The 21,010-nt window shown below is 40.6% G+C and overlaps 1 non-coding gene across 1 annotated transcript; it reads left to right on the forward strand.

Annotated features, from left to right (window-relative positions):
* Positions 1 to 20,044: 20,044 nt before the first annotated feature.
* Positions 20,045 to 20,151, forward strand: LOC122680959. The gene has a single exon (XR_006336867.1). It is a non-coding gene; the product is annotated as a U6 spliceosomal RNA (small nuclear RNA).
* The last annotated feature ends 859 nt before the right edge of the window (positions 20,152 to 21,010 follow it).

Here is a 21,010-nt window from a genome sequence, read left to right on the forward strand (position 1 = left end):
ACACACAAACACATCATTGTCCATCTGTGTTTCCTGGACTGAAAGTTGAAACAACAGAAAAGACAAGTGTCAACCACACACCAGGAAACTGCATGTCCAATAAGGATGACAGGTTTCCGTGTGTGTTGGCTGTATAATTAATTATGATGGCTTCATGCTTCAAAGCTATGGTTTTTCCTTTAGTCATGTATGGATGTGAAGTTGGACTATAAAGAAAGCTGAGGACCAAAGAATTGATGCTTTTGAACTGTGGTGTTGGAGAAGACTCTGGAGAGTCTCTTAGACTGCAAGGAAATCCAACTCGTCCATCCTAAAGGAAATCAGTCCTGAATATTCATTGGAAGGACTGATGCTGAAGCTGAAATTCCAATACTCTGGCCACCTGATGCAAAGAACAGACTCATTTGAAAAGACCCTGATGCTGGGGAAGATTCAAGGCCAGAGGAGAAGGGATGACAGAGGATGGGATGGTTGTATGGCATCACCGACTCAATGGACATGAGTTTGAGCAAGCTCCAGGAGTTGGTGATGGACAGGGAAGCCTGGCGTGCTGCAGTCCATGGGGTCTCAAAGAGTCAGACATGACTGAGCAACTGAACTGAACTGAACATGCTTCAAGAAGGTGGCATCCACTGGCTTATGCTCAGGATGAGAACTTTTTTTTGCCATGTTTCTGTCATCCAGTGTCCCATTCCTGGCAGTTCCAATAGCATGAGTTATGGTAGACAGTTGCACAAGCAGTGAGAATCCTGCAGTTCGTTTATAGGAAAGCCTTAACCAGTCCTGGCAGGTTAGAAGTGAGGACACAGTTATGTGGTGCTGGGTAGGAAGGAGGACTTGTGCCGTAAGAGTAGGTTAAAAGCCACACGTGAGAACTTGACAGTATGAGATGATGTTATCCCTGGTTAGTCTACTGTGACCAGGTGCGTAGTCACTCAGTCGTATCAGACTCTTGCAGCCCCATGGATTGTAGCCCGCCAGGCTCCTCTGTCCATGGGATTTCTCAGGCAAGAATACTGGAGTGGGTTGCCATTTCCTCCTCCAGGGGATCTTCCCCACCCAGGGCTTAAACCTTGACCTCCCGAGTGTCTGGCGTCTCCTGCTGTAGCAGGCAGTTTCTTTACAACTAGCACCACCAACACTCCAACTGTAATTTGATGAAAGTCATTGGGCAGGAGCAAGCAATTTCATGGGTCTATCATTTTTTAATCTTAATCCAGGTTTCATGTTGGTTGTGGCTCTCAAAATGATTAGTGCAACAGTTAAGGCTTAGGGTCCTAGTGACCTTTGTGTTTATTAGAGATTTTAGCTCTTTTGCTCTTTGATGTCCCTTTGTTCTTCTTGAATATGCCAGTACATCAAGTATAAAAATGATAGTGTGAGACTTCCCTGGTGGTCCAGTTGTTAAGACTCCATGCTTCCACTGCAAAGGGCACAGGTTTGATCCCTGATTGGGGAAGTAAGTTCCCACATGTTTCGAGGTGTGTGTGGCCAAGAATTAATAAATATGATAGTGCAAAAATGATTGTACACTAAAACTTACAGAGTTGTGTTACTCTGAGCTATTTTCTTCTGCCTTTGACTGTTTCTGGTATGAAAACAGATGACTTCCAGTGAGAAATTATTAAGCTATTTCTTTTTAACTATAACTAAACCATCTGCAAAAATAAACTTTTATACATTCATTAAAGAAACACTTATTTACAAGATGATATGAATGGATCCACATGGATATTTTAATTGTGTGAAATTCATTGAAAAATGAGAAAGGAAAAAAAAAAAAATGAGAAAGGACCTCCAGGGTTGGCCTCACTGTCTTCACTAGCTACCAGATTTCCTACATCGTGACTTTAAGAAATAAGGCATCCTAATTTGCATAAAATGTGGGACAAGCTTGATTGTTCAACCCTCTTTATTCATATAGGCAGACCACATGTATAAAATGGGGGAGTGATAATCTGAGACCCCATCAAACAATACTCTATTCGTGTAAATTTTGTCATTGCATAAGTCAATTTGGGTTTTTTTTTTTCTTAGTTCAAGTTTGACCTAATACATTTTCTACGTTCCAAGGAAAGATATTGGGGAATATGTGGGAGGGGTAGAGTTTAGCCCTGCTGGCCTGCCCACTCCCTCTCGCACGGACAGTGAAAGTGTTAGTCTCTCAGTCCCGTCTGACTCTTTACGACCCCATGGACTGTAGACCAATTTCTTGAACTGTAGACCAATTTCATGGACTTTGAACCTCCAGACTTCTCTGTCCATGGAATTTTCCAGGCAAGAATACTGGAGTGGGTTGCTTTTCCCTTGCTGTAGGGGATCTTCCTGACCCAGGGATAAAACCTGGGCCTCCCGCATTGCAGGCAAATTCTTTACCATCTGAGCCACCAGGGAAGCATGTCCCTCTTCCATGCTAGGGCTCAACTCTAATGTCCTCCCTCATCCCTGCAGTGGTCTTTTCTCAGGCATGACTGGTTCTGACTGTGCACCACCAGGACAAGAACATCCCCATCTGACTGGGCTTGTGCGCCTGACTGCCAGCGCCCAGGCTAGGCTAATCTTGTTGCCTGCCCCTCCCTGTGACCAAGCTCCTGACACTTAGTTGATTTTGATGGTATTTTTCCCCATTTGATTAACTCTCCTTTATCTTTCACTAAAAAGAGAGAAAGATCTGACTGGGGAGCTAGTCCCTCTATCTTTCTCAGCTTTGAAGTCACAGTCATGGTGGCAAGCCCTGATCCTAAATTGACCTAAACTCCCTACATGCACCCCAGTTCCCCTTCTCTCATTGTGATCTGAGACCTTGGCAAAATCTAAACCTAAGACCATATTGTGGTCACAATCTATGAAGGCCGATCTTGCTTTGTTGTTGTTCAGCCACTCAGTGGTGTCTGACTCTCTGTGATCCCATGGACTGCAGCACACCAGGCTTCCCTGTCCTTCACCATCTCCCAGAGCTTGCTCAAACTCATGGCCATTGAATTGGTGATGCCATCCAGCCATCATCCTCTGTCGTCTCCTTCTCCTCCTGCCCTCTGTCTTTCCCAGCATCAGGGTTTTTTCCAATGAGTCAGCTCTTTGCATCAGGTGGCCAAAGTATTGGAGCTTCAGCTTCAGCATCAGTCCTTCCAATGAATATTCAGGGTTGATTTCCTTTAGGATTGACTGGTTGGATCTCCCTGAAACCCAAGAGACTCTCCAGAGTCTTCTCCAACACCACAGTTCAAAAGCCTCAATTCTTCAGCACTCAGTCTTTTTTATGGTGCAACTCTCACATCCATACATGACTACTGGAAAAACTGTAGCTTTGACTATGCCAATGGACCTTTGTCGGCAGAGTAATAACTCTGCTTTTTAATACGCTGTCTAAGTTTGTCATAGCTTTTCTTCCAAGGAGCAAGCATCTTTTAATTTCATGGCTGTAATCACCATCCGCAGTGATTTTGGAGCCCAAGAAAATAAAAGTCTGTCACTGTTTCCATTGTTTCCCCATCTATTTGCCAGGTCTCTGAAACCTTGGTTTCCTGCATTGCAGGCAGATTCTTTACCATCTGAGCTGCCAGGGAAGCCCTTGCTTTATATCATGTCTAAAAACAGTTGTATTATTTTGATGGCACTTATTAAACAGCATTGGATTCAAAGAGGAAAGGAGGAGGAGGAATAAATTTGGAATTAGGGATTAACAGATACACACTACTATACATAAAATAAATGGCAACATCCTACCATATCAATATCTTGTCGTAACCCATAATGGAAAAGAATCTGAAAAATAATCACTTTGATGTACACCTGAAACACTGTAACTCAATTATACTTCAATAAAAAAAGTTGTGTTATTTCAATGTCAATTTTATTTATTACCTTAGATATATTTTGTATTTAGAATATACTTTTTGGTGTAAAGATCCTAAAACTTTTATGACTTTGCATACACATAAGCATACAAACACATCTGATGAAAAAATTGTGTATGTATTTTGCTTAGACACAAACATAATAGGTTTATCTTATTTTAAAAATTTTATTATTTATTTATTTGACTGCACCGGATCTTCGTTTCAGCATGTGGGATTTTAGTTGTGGCTTGTGGAATCTAGTTCCCCGACCAGGGATTGACAAACCCAGGCCCCCAGACAAACCCAGGTCTCAGAGTCTTAGCCACTGGACCACCAGTGAAGTCTTGATTTTGCTTATTTTATCTGACTAGGTAAAACACATAAAAACAGACTATTTCATGCCTCATACTCTTTCTAATGCAAAATTTATCAAACATATTGTATTGAAGGACCTGTCAAAGTTTATTTACTCCTCCATGAAAACCCCATCAAGGAATTATCAGAGTGCCCACTCACCAGGACTTGGGAAATAACGTTTATATACATCAAGTGAAGAATTTACAGCTTCCCCAGTAAGTACAGGTTGTCATTGACTGCTGCTGTTTTATTCGTATAGTCATAAAAACATCATGTTTTTATTAACCAACATGAATTAAATTTAAAGTACAATGCTTTGTAGTGATCTTCCCAGAAATACCATTAACAGAAATAATAGGTGTATCTGAGAAGCCAACTGTAAGCAGATAGATCTGTGGCTCTTGGTCAGTTCCAGGAACCCCCGACCTGGGTGCTTGTTTTAGCAGAGAGCTCCAACATGAAGGTTCTTTTTTTTTTTTCAGGAGGGTTCTAAACACAGAGGTGAGGGATCTTTTTTTTTCTCAAGCAATAATCTGTGAATCTCAGCATTCCATACAAGATACAGAGCCACCATTTGCTCATTTCTCAGTTGGAGGACCAAATTTTTTTTTTTCTCCATTCTAGTTGTCATAAAGAAATCTCTGATTTATACATATATATATATATATATAGCATCAGGCTTCTCTGGTGACTCAGTCGTAAAAAATCTGCCTGCCAGTGCAGGAGATGCAGTTTCCATTCCTGGGTCAGGAAGATCCCCTGAAGAAGGAAATGGCAACCCAGTCCAGTATTCTTGCCTGGAAATCCTGTGGATAGAGGAGCCCGGAGGGCTGCAGTCTATGAGATTGTAAACAGTCGGATATGATTTAGCGACTAAACATCAACAATTTTATATATATATATATACACACACACACACACACACACATACATATAAATGAATCACATTACTGTCCATTAGAAATTAGCACAACATTGTAAATAAACTGTACTTCAGTAAAATAAAATTTTTAAAAACTTTCTGATTTTTGTAATTCCCTGGATGTCCAGTGGTTAGGACTCCTCACTTTCACTGCCAAGAGTACAGATTCAGTCTTGGTTAGGGAACTAAAATCTCACTAGCTGCACAGCACAGCCAAAAATTAAAAAGAAAAGATACAAAGAAATAAAACAGTTCTGCTTTTAAGTTTTTTCCTATTGTTATTTTTAAGCTTCTCAGAACTGTTTCTTTTCCTGTGTTCAGCTTTGAGAATGCTAACCTTCATGACAAAAAGTTGTTGGTAAAAAGAATCTTGGAAATATATAAAAGAAGATACTCTATCTCTCCTGAAACTACAAAAATCAGCTGATACAGTTCTGAATCATAAAACTCTCCTTGCACAACATGTCCACACTCCTTTGGAATGCCAGGACCTCCTGTTTTGTACTTATCTCACCCTAGCTACTCAAGTCATTATTCTGGGAATTCTCATGGCTGTTGGTTGCATCACCACTATTTCCCTCAGAGCTTGATTTTTCCCGTCAGCATGCAAACATGAGCCATCTGGGGATATTTGATTGTAGCCATTAAAATTCCTTAAGCTATTCACTTTTTTCCCAGTTGGCTCTAAAAAATGAGAGAATTGAAATTCTTGATGTAACTGTGCTCAAATAAGAGTCTCAGTATTAAAAAAAAAAAAATCTCAGTATTGGGCCTCACCCAATGCCTCATGAATCAGCATTTGCCTTTAAACAAGATCCCTGGGTGGGAGGGATTAAACTTGAAAGCTTTTGCACAGCAAAGGAAACTATAAGCAAGGTGAAAATACAACCTTCAGAATGGGAGAAAATAATAGCAAATGAAATAACTGACAAAGGATTAATTTCCAAAATATACAAGCAGCTCATACAACTTGATACCAGAAAAACAAACAACCCAATCAAAAAGTGGGAAAAAGACCTAAGCAGATATTTCTCCAAAGAAGACATACAGATGGCTAATGAACACATGAAAAGATGCCCAACATTGCTCATTATTAGAGAAATGCAAATCAAAACTACAGTGAGATATCACCTCACACCCATCAGAATGGCCATTATCAAAAAGTCTACAAACAATAAATGCTGGAGAGGGTGTGGAGAAAAGGGAATGCTCTTGCACTGTTGATGGAAGACGTTATGGAGATTCCTTAAAAATCTAGGAATAAAACCACAATATGACTTAGGCATACACCCTAAGGAAACCAAAATTGAAAAAGACACATGTATCTGATTGTTCATTGCAGCACTGTTTACAATAGCTAAAATATGGAAGCAACCTAGATGTCCATCTACAGATGAATGGAGAAAGAAGCTATGGTACATATACAGAATGGAGTATTACTCAGTCATAAAAAGGAACACATTTGAGTCCATTCTAATAAGTTGGATGAACCTAGAACCTATTATACAGAGTGAAGTAAGTCAGAAAGAGAAAGATAAATATCATATTCTGATGCATATATACGGAATCTAGAAAAATGGTACTAAAGAATTTATTTACAAGGCAACAATGGAGAAACAGACATAGAGAATAGACATATGGACATGGTGGGGGAGATGTATGGAAAGAATAACATGGAAACTTACATAACCATATGTGAAATAGATAGCCAACAGGAGTTTGCTGTGTGGTTCAGGGAACTCAAACAGGGGCGCTGTATCAGCCTAGAGGGATGGGATGGGGAGGGAGATGGGAGGGAGGTTCAAAAGGGAGGGGATATATGTATACCTATAGCTGAATCATGCTGAGGTTTGACAGAAAACAACAAAATTCTGTAAAGCAATTATCCTTCAATTAAAAAAAAATTAAATAAAAGAAAAAAAAATGTTGCAGGCAGATGCTACATTTCCAGATTTTAAGACTAATGAATTAATCTTAAAACAATGTTTTTCAAACTGCAGGTTGAAATCCATTAATTAAGTAAATAAATCATTTCAGAGGGTTAAAAAAAAAAAAAAAAGATCCCTGGGTGAGTCATAAAATTTTGAAAAACTCTTGACTGTGTCCGTGGAATCAACTTGAGTAGCTTTAAGAAATCCTGATGTCCATAGACCAATTAAATCCGAACTTGGGGGAGTAGATCCCAGGGATCTGTGTTTTTTTAAGCTCCTGGTGACACCGGGGTTTCCCTTCCGAGTGGCTCACATGGTAAAGAATCTTCCTCTAATGTAGGAGATCCAGGTTCAAACCCTAGGTTGGGAAGATCCCCTAGAGAAGGAAATGAGCACCCACTCCGGTATTCTTGCCTGGAGAATTCCATGGACAGAGGAGCCTGCGTCCATGGTGTTACAGAGCACAACTGAGCAACTAACAGTACTGACACCAATGTGTAGCCAAATGTGAGAACCACTGAACTAGACATATTTTCTTTTCCTGTGTCACTGATGATTGGTAAAATCTCTCTATGGAAAGAGGATTGAAGTCATGTTGAGCCCAGGAAAAAACAGAGACCCTTGCTGGTTTCTTATGTGGTATCAGCATTGACTAGACAAGGTCTGTCCTGAATTCCAGGACTTTTTTTTTTAAATTGAAGTGATTTACAATGTTGTCCTAATCTCTACTGTATAGCAAAGTGACTGTATAGCAAATGTACACATAAGAACATTCTTTTTTTAAAATATTCTCTTCCATTATGGTTCATCCCAGGAGATTGGATATAGTTCCCTGTGCTATACAGTAGAACTTTGTTGTTTATTCATTCTAAATGTAAGAGTTTACACCAACGCCAAACTCCCAGTCTGTCCTTCTCCCTCCTCTATTTCCCCTTGGTAACCACAAGTGTGAGCTCTGTGTCTGTGAGTTTACTTGTGCTTTGTAGATACGTTCATTTGTGCCATATTTTAGATTCCACATGTAAGTGATATTGTGGTTTTTGTCTTTCTCTTTCTGACTTACTTCATTTAGTATGATAATCTCTAGTTACACCCATGTTGCTGCAAATGACATTATTTAATTCTTTTCATGGCTAAGTAATATTTCATTGTATATATGTATCACAGCTTCTTTTATTCATTCATCTGTCTATGAATGAATGTTTAGGTTCTTTCCATGTTTTGGCTATTGTGAATAATGCTGCTATGAAGATTTGTGTTTAGTCTCTAAGTCATGCCCAACTCTTTGCAACCCCATGGAATGGGTCTTTCCATGGGATTTCCCAGGCAAGAAAACTGGAGTGGGTTGCCATTTCCTTCTCCAGGGGATCTTCCCAACTCAGGGATCGAACCCGCCACTCTTAGGTTCTCCTGCACTGGGAAGCCATCTGAAAGAGTTTATTCCTCTGTAACTATTCAACCCTAAATACCACCAGCAAAGCTTTCAGCTCCAGTCTCTATAATAGTTAGTTATTTCACAATCAGGCTCATCATCAGGGAAAATCAGTAAGGGTATTTCCAGCATATCCAAAAACTTTCACACTTTCCTGAGTAAAATATTATTGTCTCCTAGTTAGTGATCTTGGACTTCCCTTGTGGCTCAGATGGTAAAGAATCCGCCTGCAATGCAGGAGGCCCAGTTTGATCCTCTGATCAGGAAGGTCCCTTGGAGAAGGGAACAGCTACCCACTCCAGGATTCTTGCCTGGAAAATGCCATAGACAGAGGAGCCTGGTGGACTACAGTCCATGGGGTCACAAAGAGTCAGACATGACTGAGCAACTAAAACTTCAGTGATTTTATTTTTTCATTTTTATTTTTTTCACTTCAGTGATTTTAATGGATCAGCCATACACACTGCTGGGAAATATCCACAAGCTATCAAAACAGCATTAGACTCAACATATTACTAAACACTTTTGCATAATAAATGGAATATTTTTGAGTGCAAAAATCGCAGGATATGTATTATTCCACATAGAAACAGTTAATGCTGGGCAATAAACACTTTAATTTTTTTTATAATTGATTAGTCAATTAAAATTATTTATTTTGGCTGCACTGGTCTTTCTAGTTGCAGCACAGGCTTAGTCATGGTATGTGGGATCTTCATTCACTGACCAGGGATTGAACCCAGGGCCCCTTGCGTTAGGAGCATGGAGTCTTATCCACCTAACCACCTGTGAAGTCCCAATAAACAAGTAGCTAATCATTTGAGTATGACACTCCTGCACTGTGTTCAAAGCCTCTCTGTGATCCATTTCCCCTCCCATCACCAGCTTTCCTTGAGTCATTCTAACCACCTAACCACTGAACTGCCAGGGAAGTCCAAAATAAGACAACTTTATTTTTTAATTTTTATTTATTTATTTATTTTTTAAGAGATATTTCTGCATTTATTACTTTTAGAATCCCTGTGTGAAGATTCGGGTCCCTGATGTTTCTTAAGGTTTGACTCTCCTTCAACCTTATACCCAGTTTGATTGCTTGAATACCTTCTTAATCCACCATAAATACCCTTATAATTACTGGGGCTGGAACTCTTACTTAAGGCCTGACTAATTTTATTACACGTAGAAAGCTGTTCCGTATTAGCTATATCATGACGTACATTGAACAGTGACGGTTGGACTACATCTCTTCCATTATCATCAACACTATACATCGTGGAATGGAGAGCAAATATCTTTTGCTGGAAGAATAATGACTTCCTGCTCACAGATCCCTCAAATTGAGTATATTGTGAGTTTTGTCCCTCATTTTTAAATTTCAGGTGTTCAGACATGCTTGAACCTATGTTTAAATGAAGGCTACGTTCAGAATTGTTTGAATGAGTATTTGCAGTAGAGACTAAATCACCTTCCAAATATACCACGTTTTCTTTCAGAGAACATGTATGTTTCTCAAGCTGAGGTGAATCTTTTCTTAAGAACTTACACTGCTCAGCAGACATTGAAGATTGAAGACTGAAATTGGTGTTTTCCACAATGTGACACATGTTGCTCATTTCTTTTTGCACTAATGTTTGCCTTATGTGTCACTGTCGCAATTTCTTTATGTCCATATAAACATGTCTGTCTTTCATATGCCCTCGTATATTCCCAGTGTTTTATTAAATTTCTGAGGTGAAATCTTTCATATATTCCTAGGTTTGCTTTTGGATACAAATCTTTTGCTTTTGGATACAAAGACCTGTTGAGGTCTTCTTTTCTCAGGATTCAAGGTTGAATTCTTTCTTCCTTTTGGTTTCTGCCCTTGGTTTCTGTGGCATCACATCACAGGTGTCTTGTGGAGACACACCTGGGTATATGGCTGCTGTCTCCACTCTCCTTATACTCCTGGGATCGTTCAATTGCTCCAGAAAGGTGACCAGATTCAGCCCAGAGACTACAAGCCCTGAGAAGCTGCCATTTCCTCCTCTTCTTCCTCCTGCTCTGCGTCTTCTTTGGGGATATTATGTCCCAAACTGGCATACAGACTGAGAAAATACCTTTAAAGGCACCCACACAGCTCTTTCACCTTCAACAGCTGACTCTGCCTCTGAGGGTCTTTGAAACAATGCAGCAGGAAGACCCGCTTCCAGGAGCCCTGAGCTTGAGCCCTCAGCTCTGCCTGCCCCAGAGCTCCGGAGCAAGGGTTGAGCCAAAATAAGACAACTTTAAAGCAGTAATTTAAACAAAATAACTTAGTTTGTGAATAATAATATTAAAAATAGTGCTATATTTCATTAATTCTAAGATGTCCCTTTTTCACATTTTAATAACTCAGAAATTGGATGTGTTTTATAGTCTAAACATCATAGTTTATTTTCTTTTTCATTTTCTGAGGAGTCCATTAAATGATAATCAATAACATTAGATTGATAAAATTATATAGAATTAGCTAGCATTATTTATTATGGACCCTTGCACTATTCTTAACACTTCTTTGTGTAGTCTTCTTCAATTTTTACACTAAATTAAGAAGGGTCAGGGACTTCTCTGGTGATCCAGGGGTTAAGACTTCATCTTCCAATGCTAAGGGTTTAATCCCCAGTCAGGGAGCTAACATCCCACATGCCTCATGGTCAAAAGAAAAACAAAACATAGAACAGAAACAATATTGTAACAAATTCAATACAGACTTTAAAAATGGTCTGTGTCAAAGTAAATCTTAAAAAAAAAAAAAGGATCAGATTGGTGTCTTAGAATAACAGTATGATAGATATCTATTATATTCAGTATAACAGAATAATAGACATCTGAGGAAAGGTTCTCTGAATATATTGTCTATCCCTTTCATGTAGTCAAACTGGTCCATAAGAAGTCAGTTACTGGTCTTTCCAGGTGGCGCTAGTGGTAAAGAACCCACTTGCTGATGCAGAAGACATGTAGTTCCATCTCTGGGAAGGGGAGATCCCCTGGAGGGTGGCATGGCAACCCACTCCAGTATTCCTGCCTGGAGAATCCCATGGACAGAGGAGCCTGGTGGGCTACAGCCCACGGGGTTGAAAAGAGTCGGGCATGACTGAATGACTAAGCACACACAAAGAAAAATATCCTTTCTGTGGAGTTTTCTTGATTCAACTAGTTGTAAAAATCCTTTGATTATGTTCCTTTGTTCTTCTTTTCCCATTTTAGAGACCTACAAAGAAATGTAAAGCAAAAATGCTAAAATATGTTTCTTCAATATGATATGAACTTTATTCCTTTCTTCCTATGGAAACTGTATTCCTTGTGTTTGTTCATCATTTAAAAGGAGGAAAAAATTTACTAAAATTTCTCCTGTAACAATAGCCTGTATTTATGGTATGGGCTGTGTGTATGATATGATTTACACACACACATAAATACCCACTGAAATGAGGAAGAAATAGGAGTAGAGCTTTTATTTGTCAAGTCTCATTTCTTGAGAGAGATAGCTTATTTTTCCACATCTAAAAAATACACCTGAAGAGATGTATACACCTGGGATCATCTCTAGGTTTGTTGGTCAGATAGAGAGCTCAGAATTCACTGTCTGTCAGTCTTGTTTCCTTCCACGTAACAGTATCTTTTGCTGAGATTTCTGTGAGAATCTTCTGTCTTCTTTCTTATGGAATCATCTCTTTCTTCTCGGATCAGCCATTCAGGTTGAAAGGATGCAGTTTTTTATTAAGGATGATTAAGTCACTAAGTGCGCCAGTCACTGAAGCTAGTTTAGGAAATTCCAAGTAGAAATAAAGCAGCAGAGACTGCTGAAAGAAGAAAGAAAGCAAAGGGGAAAAAATAGTAACACTTAAGAGTGAGCTGTCCTGTCCTGTGCTAAATGCATTCCTCAGTCAATCAACAGTGGTCTCTATGGGAAATTCCACTGGAGTGGGAGATAATAGAGTAATTAAAATACTTGGCCCTTAGTTGTGGGGAGGCAGGATTAAATTTTCCAAGGATACATAGCACTGGTTGGGACATTAGTCCTGTCTTGTTATCAGATTACTGAGTCCTATTTAGTTATTACCAGTCAAGGCTAGCTACTGTGCATGCAATGGAAACAGTAGATTTGACCTCTGCCTGACAACCCAGGATCCAGGATATGCCTGTGTCTCCTAGAATATAATTCTTAAAGATGACTGAAAACAAGTTGATCTGCTTTCCTCTTCCAATATGCCTGTTTCCATGAACCTCCCAGAAAACCTCCTGACTGGTGTACTTCTTCCCACCAGAACCATGAATACATCTGTGATCTTGTGAATCATACTAAGAAATATACATATTTATCTTTGTCCCATTTCTGACTCAGAGATCCTAAAACCCTTGAAATGTTCAAAGAGCAACAAATATGTCTTTTGTTATATTAAGGAGGTGACTTTTGGACTCCACCTAAGGTTGGGAGCTGGGGAATTTTCCTGGTGGTCCAATGGATAGAACTCTACACTTTCACTGCAAGGGGCATGGGTTCAGTCCCTGACTGGGGAGTTAAGATCTTGACTGCCATTGTGCCAAGTAAAATTCAAAAACTGAAAAATAAAATGGTGATTTATGATGGACTTGTTCTGAGTCTTGACTGAATCTACACATGTGCTAAAATCGCATACCCAAAAAAGAGGTCCTTTTCATTATAGGGTACTAGAACGCAAAAGTAGGAAGTCAAGAAACACCTGGAGTAACAGGCAAATTTGGCCTTAGAGTACGGAATGAAGCAGGGCAAAGGCTAATAGAGTTTTGCCAAGAGAACTCACTGGTCATAGCAAACACCCTCTTCCAACAACACAAGAGAAGATTCTACACATGGACATCACCAGATGGTCAACACCGAAATCAGATTGATTATATTCTTTGCAGCCAAAGATGGAGAAGCTCTATACAGTCAGCAAAAACACGACAGGGAGCTGACTGGCTCACATCATGAACTCCTTATTGCCAAATTCAGAATTAAATTGAAGAAAGTACGGAAAACCACTAGACCATTAAGGTATGACCTAAATCAAATACCTTATGACTATACAGTGGAAGTAAGAAATAGGTTTAAGGGACTAGATCTGATAGACAGAGTGCCTAATGAACTATGGACAGAGGTTCATGATACTGTACAGGAGACAGGGATCAAGACCATCCCCATGGAAAAGAAATGCAAAAAGGCAAAATGGTTGTCTCTGGAGGCCTTACAAATAGCTGCGAAAAGCAAAGGGGAAAAGGAAAGCTATTCCCATTTGAATGCAGAGTTCCAAAGAATAGCAATGAGAGACAAGAAAGCCTTTCTCAGCGATCAATGCAAAGAAACAGAGGAAAACAACAGACTGGGAAAGACTAGAGATCTCTTCAAGAAAATTAGAGATACCAAGGGAACATTTCATGCAAAGATGGGCACAATAAAGGACAGAAATAGTATGGACCTAACAGAAGCAGAAGATATTAAGAAGAGGTGGCAAGAATACACAGAAGAACTGTACAAAAAAGAACTTCACGACCCAGATAATCACGATGGTGTGATCATTCACCTAGAGCCAGACATCCTGGAATGTGAAGTCAAGTGGGCCTTAGAAAGCATCACTGGGAACAAAGCTAGTGGAGGTGATGGAATTCCAGTTGAGCTATTTGAAATCCTGAAAGATGATGCTGTGAAAGTGCTGCACTCAATATGCCAGCAAATTCGGAAAACTCAGCAGTGGCCACAGGACTGGAAAAGGTCAGTTTTCATTACAATCCCAAAGAAAGGCAATGGCAAAGAATGCTCAAACTACCACACAACTGCACTCATCTCACACACTAGTAAAGTAATGCTCAAAATTCTCCAAGCCAGGCTTCAGCAATACGTGAACCGTGAACTTCCAGATGTTCAAGCTGGATTCAGTAAAGGCAGAGGAACCAGAGATCAAATTGCCAACATCCACTGGATCACTGAAAAAGCAAGAGAGTTCCAGAAAAACATCTATTTCTGCTTTATTGACTATGTCAAAGCCTTTGACTGTGTGGAAAGTGGAAAATAAACTGTGGAAAATTCTGAAAGAGATGGGCATACCAGACCACCTGACCTGCCTCTTGAGAAACCTGTATGCAGGTCAGGAAGCAACAGTTAGAACTGGACATGGAGTAACAGACCGGTTCCAAATAGGAAAAGGAGTACGTCAAGGCTGTGTATTGTCACCCTGCTTATTTAACTTATATGCAGAGTATATCATGAGAAATGCTGGGCTGGAAGAAGCACAAGTTGGAATCAAGATTGCTGGGAGAAATATCAATAACCCCAGATATGCAGATGACACCACCCTTATGGCAGAAAGTGAAGAGGAACTAAAAAGCTTCTTAGTGACAGTCAAGGAGGAGAGTGAAAAAGTTGGCTTAAAGCTCAACATTCAGAAAACTAAGATCATGGCATCTGGTCCCGTCACTTCATGGCAAATTAGATGGGGAAACAGTGGAAACAGTGGCAGACTTTATTTTTTTCGGCTCCAAAATCACTGCAGGTGGTGATTGCAGCCATGAAATTAAAAGACGCTTACTCCTTGGAAGGAAAGTTATGACCAACCTAGATAGCATATTGAAAAGCAGAGACATTACTTTGCCAACAAAGGTCCATCTAGTCAAGGCTATGGTTTTTCCAGTGGTCATGTATGGATGTGAGAGTTGGACTGTGAAGAAAGCTGAGCACCGAAAAATTGATGCTTTTGATGGAGAAGACTCTTGACAGTCCCGTGGACTGCAAGGAGATTCAACCAGTCCATCCTCAAGGAGATAAGTCTGTGTTCATTGGAAGGACTGATGCTGAAGCTGAAACTCCAATACTTTGGCCACCTCACGCGAAGAGTTGACTTAATGGAACAGACCCTGATGCTGGGAGGGATTGAGGGCAGGAGGAAAAGGGGACGACAGAGGATGAGATGGCTGGATGGCATCACCGACTCGATGAACTTGAGTTTGAGTAAACTCCGGGAGTTGGTGATGGACAGGGAGGCCTGGCGTGCTGCGATTCATGGGGTCGCAAAGAGTCGGACACGACTGAGAGACTGAACTGAACTCAACTGAAATACAGAGAGAGACATAAACACAAGTGAGTACATGTAACACTGGTGAAATCCCAACAAAGTCTGGATTGTATCAATATAAAAAAAATAACAGTTGAAAACATTTATCTTAAATATTGAGGTTTTAAAGTTCTTCTTCCATTTGCCCTTATCTTTTCTCTTTTTAAAAAATATTATTAATTTGGCTGCACCAGGCCTTAGTTGCAGCATGCAAACTTAGTTGCAGCAAGTGGGATCCATTTCCCTGACCAGGCCCCCAGCATTGGGAGAGCAGAGTCCTAGCCACTGGACCACCAGGGAAGTCCTGCTCTTACCTTACTTACCCCATCCTAGTCCCTGTTTTTCCTCTCCCAACCAGATAACCAGTAGCAGCACCCCCTCCCTCCAATAACTACCAAAGTTGTCTCCACACCTTGCTGAATGTCCCTCGGGGGGATGTGGCCCCTAGTTGAGAACCACCGCCCCAGCTCTAATGGTATCAAATGTTACTTTCCTGGTTCACACCACGGCTGAATCTCTGAAATTCTCATTCCCTCAACAGTCTCCTCTACTCCCTTTCATCCATTTCAATCCTATCAATGAGGATTTTAGTACCATAACTTGCTTCTCTGTTTGGTCCCCAGGAGTAGAAAAAGTGAATGTATTTTTCAGCTGGTGGAGGATGACTAAGGGACAAACCCTTTTAATTTCTGAGAAGGAAGGGATTTCCCGGGTGGTCCATTGGTTTAGAATCTGCCTTGCAATGCAGGGGACATGGGTTCCATCCCTGGTCAAGGGACAAAGATCCCACATGCCTCGGAGCAATCACGCCCATTCATCACAACTACTGAGCCTGAGTGCTGCAACTAAGACTCAGCCATTATTCATCCTTCACCAGACCCTCCCCCCAAAAAAATCTTGAGAAGGGAGATTCTTAGCAGAGCCTCCCAACTGGAGGAACAGATGAGAGACCTTAGATGTGTCAGCAGGTCCCTACTTTAGATAAGACAGTGCCCGCACACCCATCCCTTAACTTCCAAACATGTACTTTAGACGTTGGCCCAGAGAATAAGTCTATATAGCATAATTTTTAATGGTCTTATCTGGTTCTGTAACTGAAAGTGGGCTGGCTACTTGCTGTTCAAAAACCAATAAAGAGCTCAGGTTGGTGGAAAGGAAAGTTTGCTTTATTTTGAATGCCAGCATCTGGGAGGTGGGGGGAGGCAAAGCCTGTCCAAAGGCCAACTCCCCCCATTGAGAATCAGTGGGCTAGAACTTTTATAGGCTGAGAGAGGGGGCTACAAGCAGAAACAGCACTGTCAGCTCTGACAGTCATCTTGAAATTGGTCACTGGGGGTCTGACCAGCATCATCTGGATTGTTTCAGGTATAGTTAATCTTCAGTTCCATGGTCAGTTTATTCCCATTTCCTTGAGGCCAGTTCTCAGAATTGTGGCAGCTTATGTCATGGCTATGGTCTGGTCATCATGTAATTAACTTCTCCACTTGGGGTTTCAGAATCTGTAACACAGCTCACAGGATATAGCTCAGAATATTATTTATAGCCCTCAAGGCGGAACTAAAAGTTTTTGACTATAATTAATAACTAAACTTATTATTAGCTCTTCTTTGACTGTTTTCCTTCATTCCTGCATTTTCTCACTACTCTGATTAACCTTACTTCTTTGGCTAAAGTTTTTCCACAGACAAAGGGCAGGCAGAGGATGTGGGGTGGGGGAAGGACCTTTCGGTCCTGCTCCATTTTGGTTTCAATTTCTCCACTTTCTAGCTATGTCACTGAGGTCAAACCTTTAGTTTTTCTAAGATCGTAATCATAATATTTACTGCACAAAGTGTTACATATGAAAAGGCCATGAATTTTTTTTTAACTCATTCTAGACTCACTACTAGAATCTATTCTTTATCAAATGACTCATATTTTAAACAAAAACAAACACAAACAGGCAAAAAAGCGATGGATGTTTTGTTTCCAGACAGTCAGGACCAGAGAATTAAGATTACCTCCCATGGCCATCACTTTGTACATAGCTTTTGTCAGAAGTATGTATGTTGGCGGTCCCTGTAATCAGATCACATACCACAATTCTGTTAACAATGAGTGAAGTGACAAGACGGAGGGTCAAAAGGAAAACAACATAAAATGAAACCTGAATGATTCTTTTAGATATCCATATCTTACATGTGTGCTCAGTCACTCAGTCGTGTCTGATTGATTATCTGCAACCTTATGGACTGTAGCCCACCAGGCTCCTCTGTCCATGGGATTTTCCAGGCAAGAATGCTGGAGTGAGTTGCCATTTTATTCTCCAGGGGATCTGCCCGACTCAGGGATCTTCTGGACAGAGGGGTCGAACCTGCGTCTCTTGTGTCTCCTGCATTTATACCACTACACTAAACAGGAAGCCCCATCTATATCTTGCAGTCTTACCCAATCAAACACAGGATTTTGGTCAGAGGATGGTTTTTCTTTCTCTTAAAGCAGATATTTTCATTCTCTTCTGCACAATTTAGCACTCATCCCAAAGATGGTTTGGTGGAAAACATTTCGCCTTAATTAAAAATCATATTTTCCCTTGGTCATTTGAGAGTCTCTGCTGCCTCCTTTCCTGCCTGTGGACAGGCTCCCTGGTAAACACCTTTGTGTCTCTCTTGGAGAGAAGTCAGAAATTATTTCTAGTTACAGATATCTCAGGCATGAAGAAGTCTTCACTTTTAAGTTCTCTCTAGGTGCAAATCCTGAAACCTAAATAAAAGCCCTGCTTCTCTGCAGCAGGCACAATTTAGTCTGGCTTTCAATCCCTGCCAGATTAGACTCGGTGGAGTCAGGATTGCCAGTTTCAATCACAAAGGTCTTTTTTATTTTGGCCATGCCTTAAGGCATTTGGAGATCTTAGTTCCCTGACCAAGGATCGAACCCGTGGCACCTGCATTGAACATGGGAAATCCTAACCACTGGACCACCAGAAGTCCCTCCCTTCCTCTTTTAAATTCACCACAGAAGGATCTCTAAGACTAATTTAGCTTTTTACCCTCTCAGTTCAGTTTACTCGCTCAGTCTTGTACAACTCTGCGACCCCACAGACACCGGGCTTCCCTGTCCATCACCAACTCCCTCAGTTTGCTCAGACTCATGTCCATCGAATCGGTGATGCCATCCAACCATCTCATCCTCTGTCGTCCCCTTCTCCTCCCGCCTTCAATCTCTCCCAGCATCAGGTCTTTTCCAATTAGTTCTCCGCATGAGGTGGCCAAAGTATTGGAGTTTCAGCTCCAGCATCAGTCCTTCCAATGAATATTCAGGACTGATTTCCTTTAGGATTGACTGGTTGGATCTCCTTGCTGTCCAAGGGACTCTCAAGAGTCTTCTCCAACAGCACAGTTTAAAAGCATCAACTCTTCGTCGCTCTGCTTTCTTTACAGTCAACTCTCAACTTTTAGGCTCTAGCCAGTTGTATATGTCCTCATGGCGCCATCTGCTGCCAGAAAGAGGAATAGCACTTCATCCTTCACATTTTAGAAAAGCAGTGCAAAGTGGATGGTGATTAAAAACTACCTGCCTGAAAAAAAGAGAACTACCTGCCTTCTTCTGCTGCTATTTAATAAAAATCTCCCTGGATTGAGGCATTCGTGAGTGGCATTGGTGGCTCAGTGTTAGTTTATATTTTAATTCTGCAGCTGCTGTTATAAGTAGTGCATGCGTGGTCAGTCATGTCCAGCTCTTTGCAACCCAACAGACTGGGGTCCTCTGTCCATGGGATTTTCCCAGGCAAGAACACTGGAGTGGGTTGCCATTTTCTTCTCCAATATTAATAGTGCTCCAACCTATTTTCTTTTTCCCTCATGACAAGGTTTTACTTAGAATCAATTAAAAACATATATGTAGGGACTTGCCTCCTGGTCTAGTAGTTGGGACTCTTCACTTTCACTGCTGAGGGTGAGGGTTCAGTCCCTGGTCGGGGAACTAAGATCCCTGCAAGCCTAACAGCCAAAACAAAACAGAACAGAACAAGCAAACGAAGAAACACATATACAGGCTAATGGGCCACAGTGGCAGCAGTGGGCAGTGGTGTTCGCATGGTTGACCGTTCCTAAGCATGTCTGCCATCAGTGTCCATGTCCCCACCTCCCCCGCCTCTAGGAGACTCTCCAGGACCAGCAGCTCTGGAGACTGAGAAATTCAAGATCAAGATGCCAGGAGATTCAGTGTCTGATAAGAGTTCTAGTTAGTAGTCAGCAGTCTTCTCACTGTATGGTCACACGGAGGGGCAGGAGAGCTCCCCGCGGTCTCTTTTATAACAGTACTAACCTCATTCAGGAGGCTCCATCCTCATGACCTATTCACCCCCCAGAAGCCCCACTTCCAAATACCATCACTTGGGGGATTAGATTTCAACATATGAATTTGGGGGACACACACAGTCTGCAGCAAGGAAGGATTGTGTCTTGTTCATTTGTGTGGCCCCATTACAATACACTATGGTGCTCGCTTCGGCAGCACATATACTAAAATTGGAACGATACAGAGTAGATTAGCATGGCCCCTGCGCAAGGATGACACGCAAATTCGTGAAGCGTTCCATATTTAAAAAAAAAAACAAAACAAACAAAAAAAAAAACAATACACTATGCCTGACATATGATAGATGTTCAGTTCATATTCATTGAATTTGCGGAATGAATGCATCCATGAATGAATTTGTTAATAAAGGAATGAATGGCTCTGACAAATACATACATAACTTTTCAAAAATATATTTTGCTTTAAGACACCATCGATATGTTGTGATTTCCTGGAATTCTTTCATTTTTATATGAGTTTTCAATTCTATTTTTTTCCCAGCCTTTATAGAGATTGAATTGAGGTATAACATTGTGTAAGTTTAAAGTGTGATGATTCAATACATGTATATATTGCAAAATGTTTTCCATAATAAGATTAGTTATATCCTTCACTTCCATAATTAATTTTTTTTTTTTTTTTGTAGAGCCAGTTTATTTCTTTAAAACTTTTTGGTACAGCTTGTGGGATCTTAACTTCCCCAAGCCCTTGGCAGCCAGAAAACAGAGTCCTAACCACTAGCCCACCAGGGAATTCCCTTGTTGCTGTTGTCAATAAGAGTAGTAAACTCTCCCTGTGGAGCAGCCTTCAAGTATATAATAGAGTGTTATTAACTATAGTCACCATGCTGTTCATCAGATTCTCGAAACTTGAATATTCATCTTATAACTTGAAGTTTGTATCCTTGACCAACATCCCATATTCCCTATCTCCCCCTGCCCAGCCCTTGGCAACACTGTTTCACTCTATTTCTATTAGTTTAATGTTTTTATTTTTTTTTTTTTCATTTATTTTTATTAGTTGGAGGTTAATTACTTTACAATATTGTAGTGGGTTTTGTCATACATTGACATGAATCAGCCATGGATTTACATGTATTCCCCTAG

The sequence above is a fragment of the Cervus elaphus genome, chromosome 22 (assembly GCF_910594005.1).
Source record: "Cervus elaphus chromosome 22, mCerEla1.1, whole genome shotgun sequence".
NCBI lineage: Eukaryota > Metazoa > Chordata > Mammalia > Artiodactyla > Cervidae > Cervus > Cervus elaphus.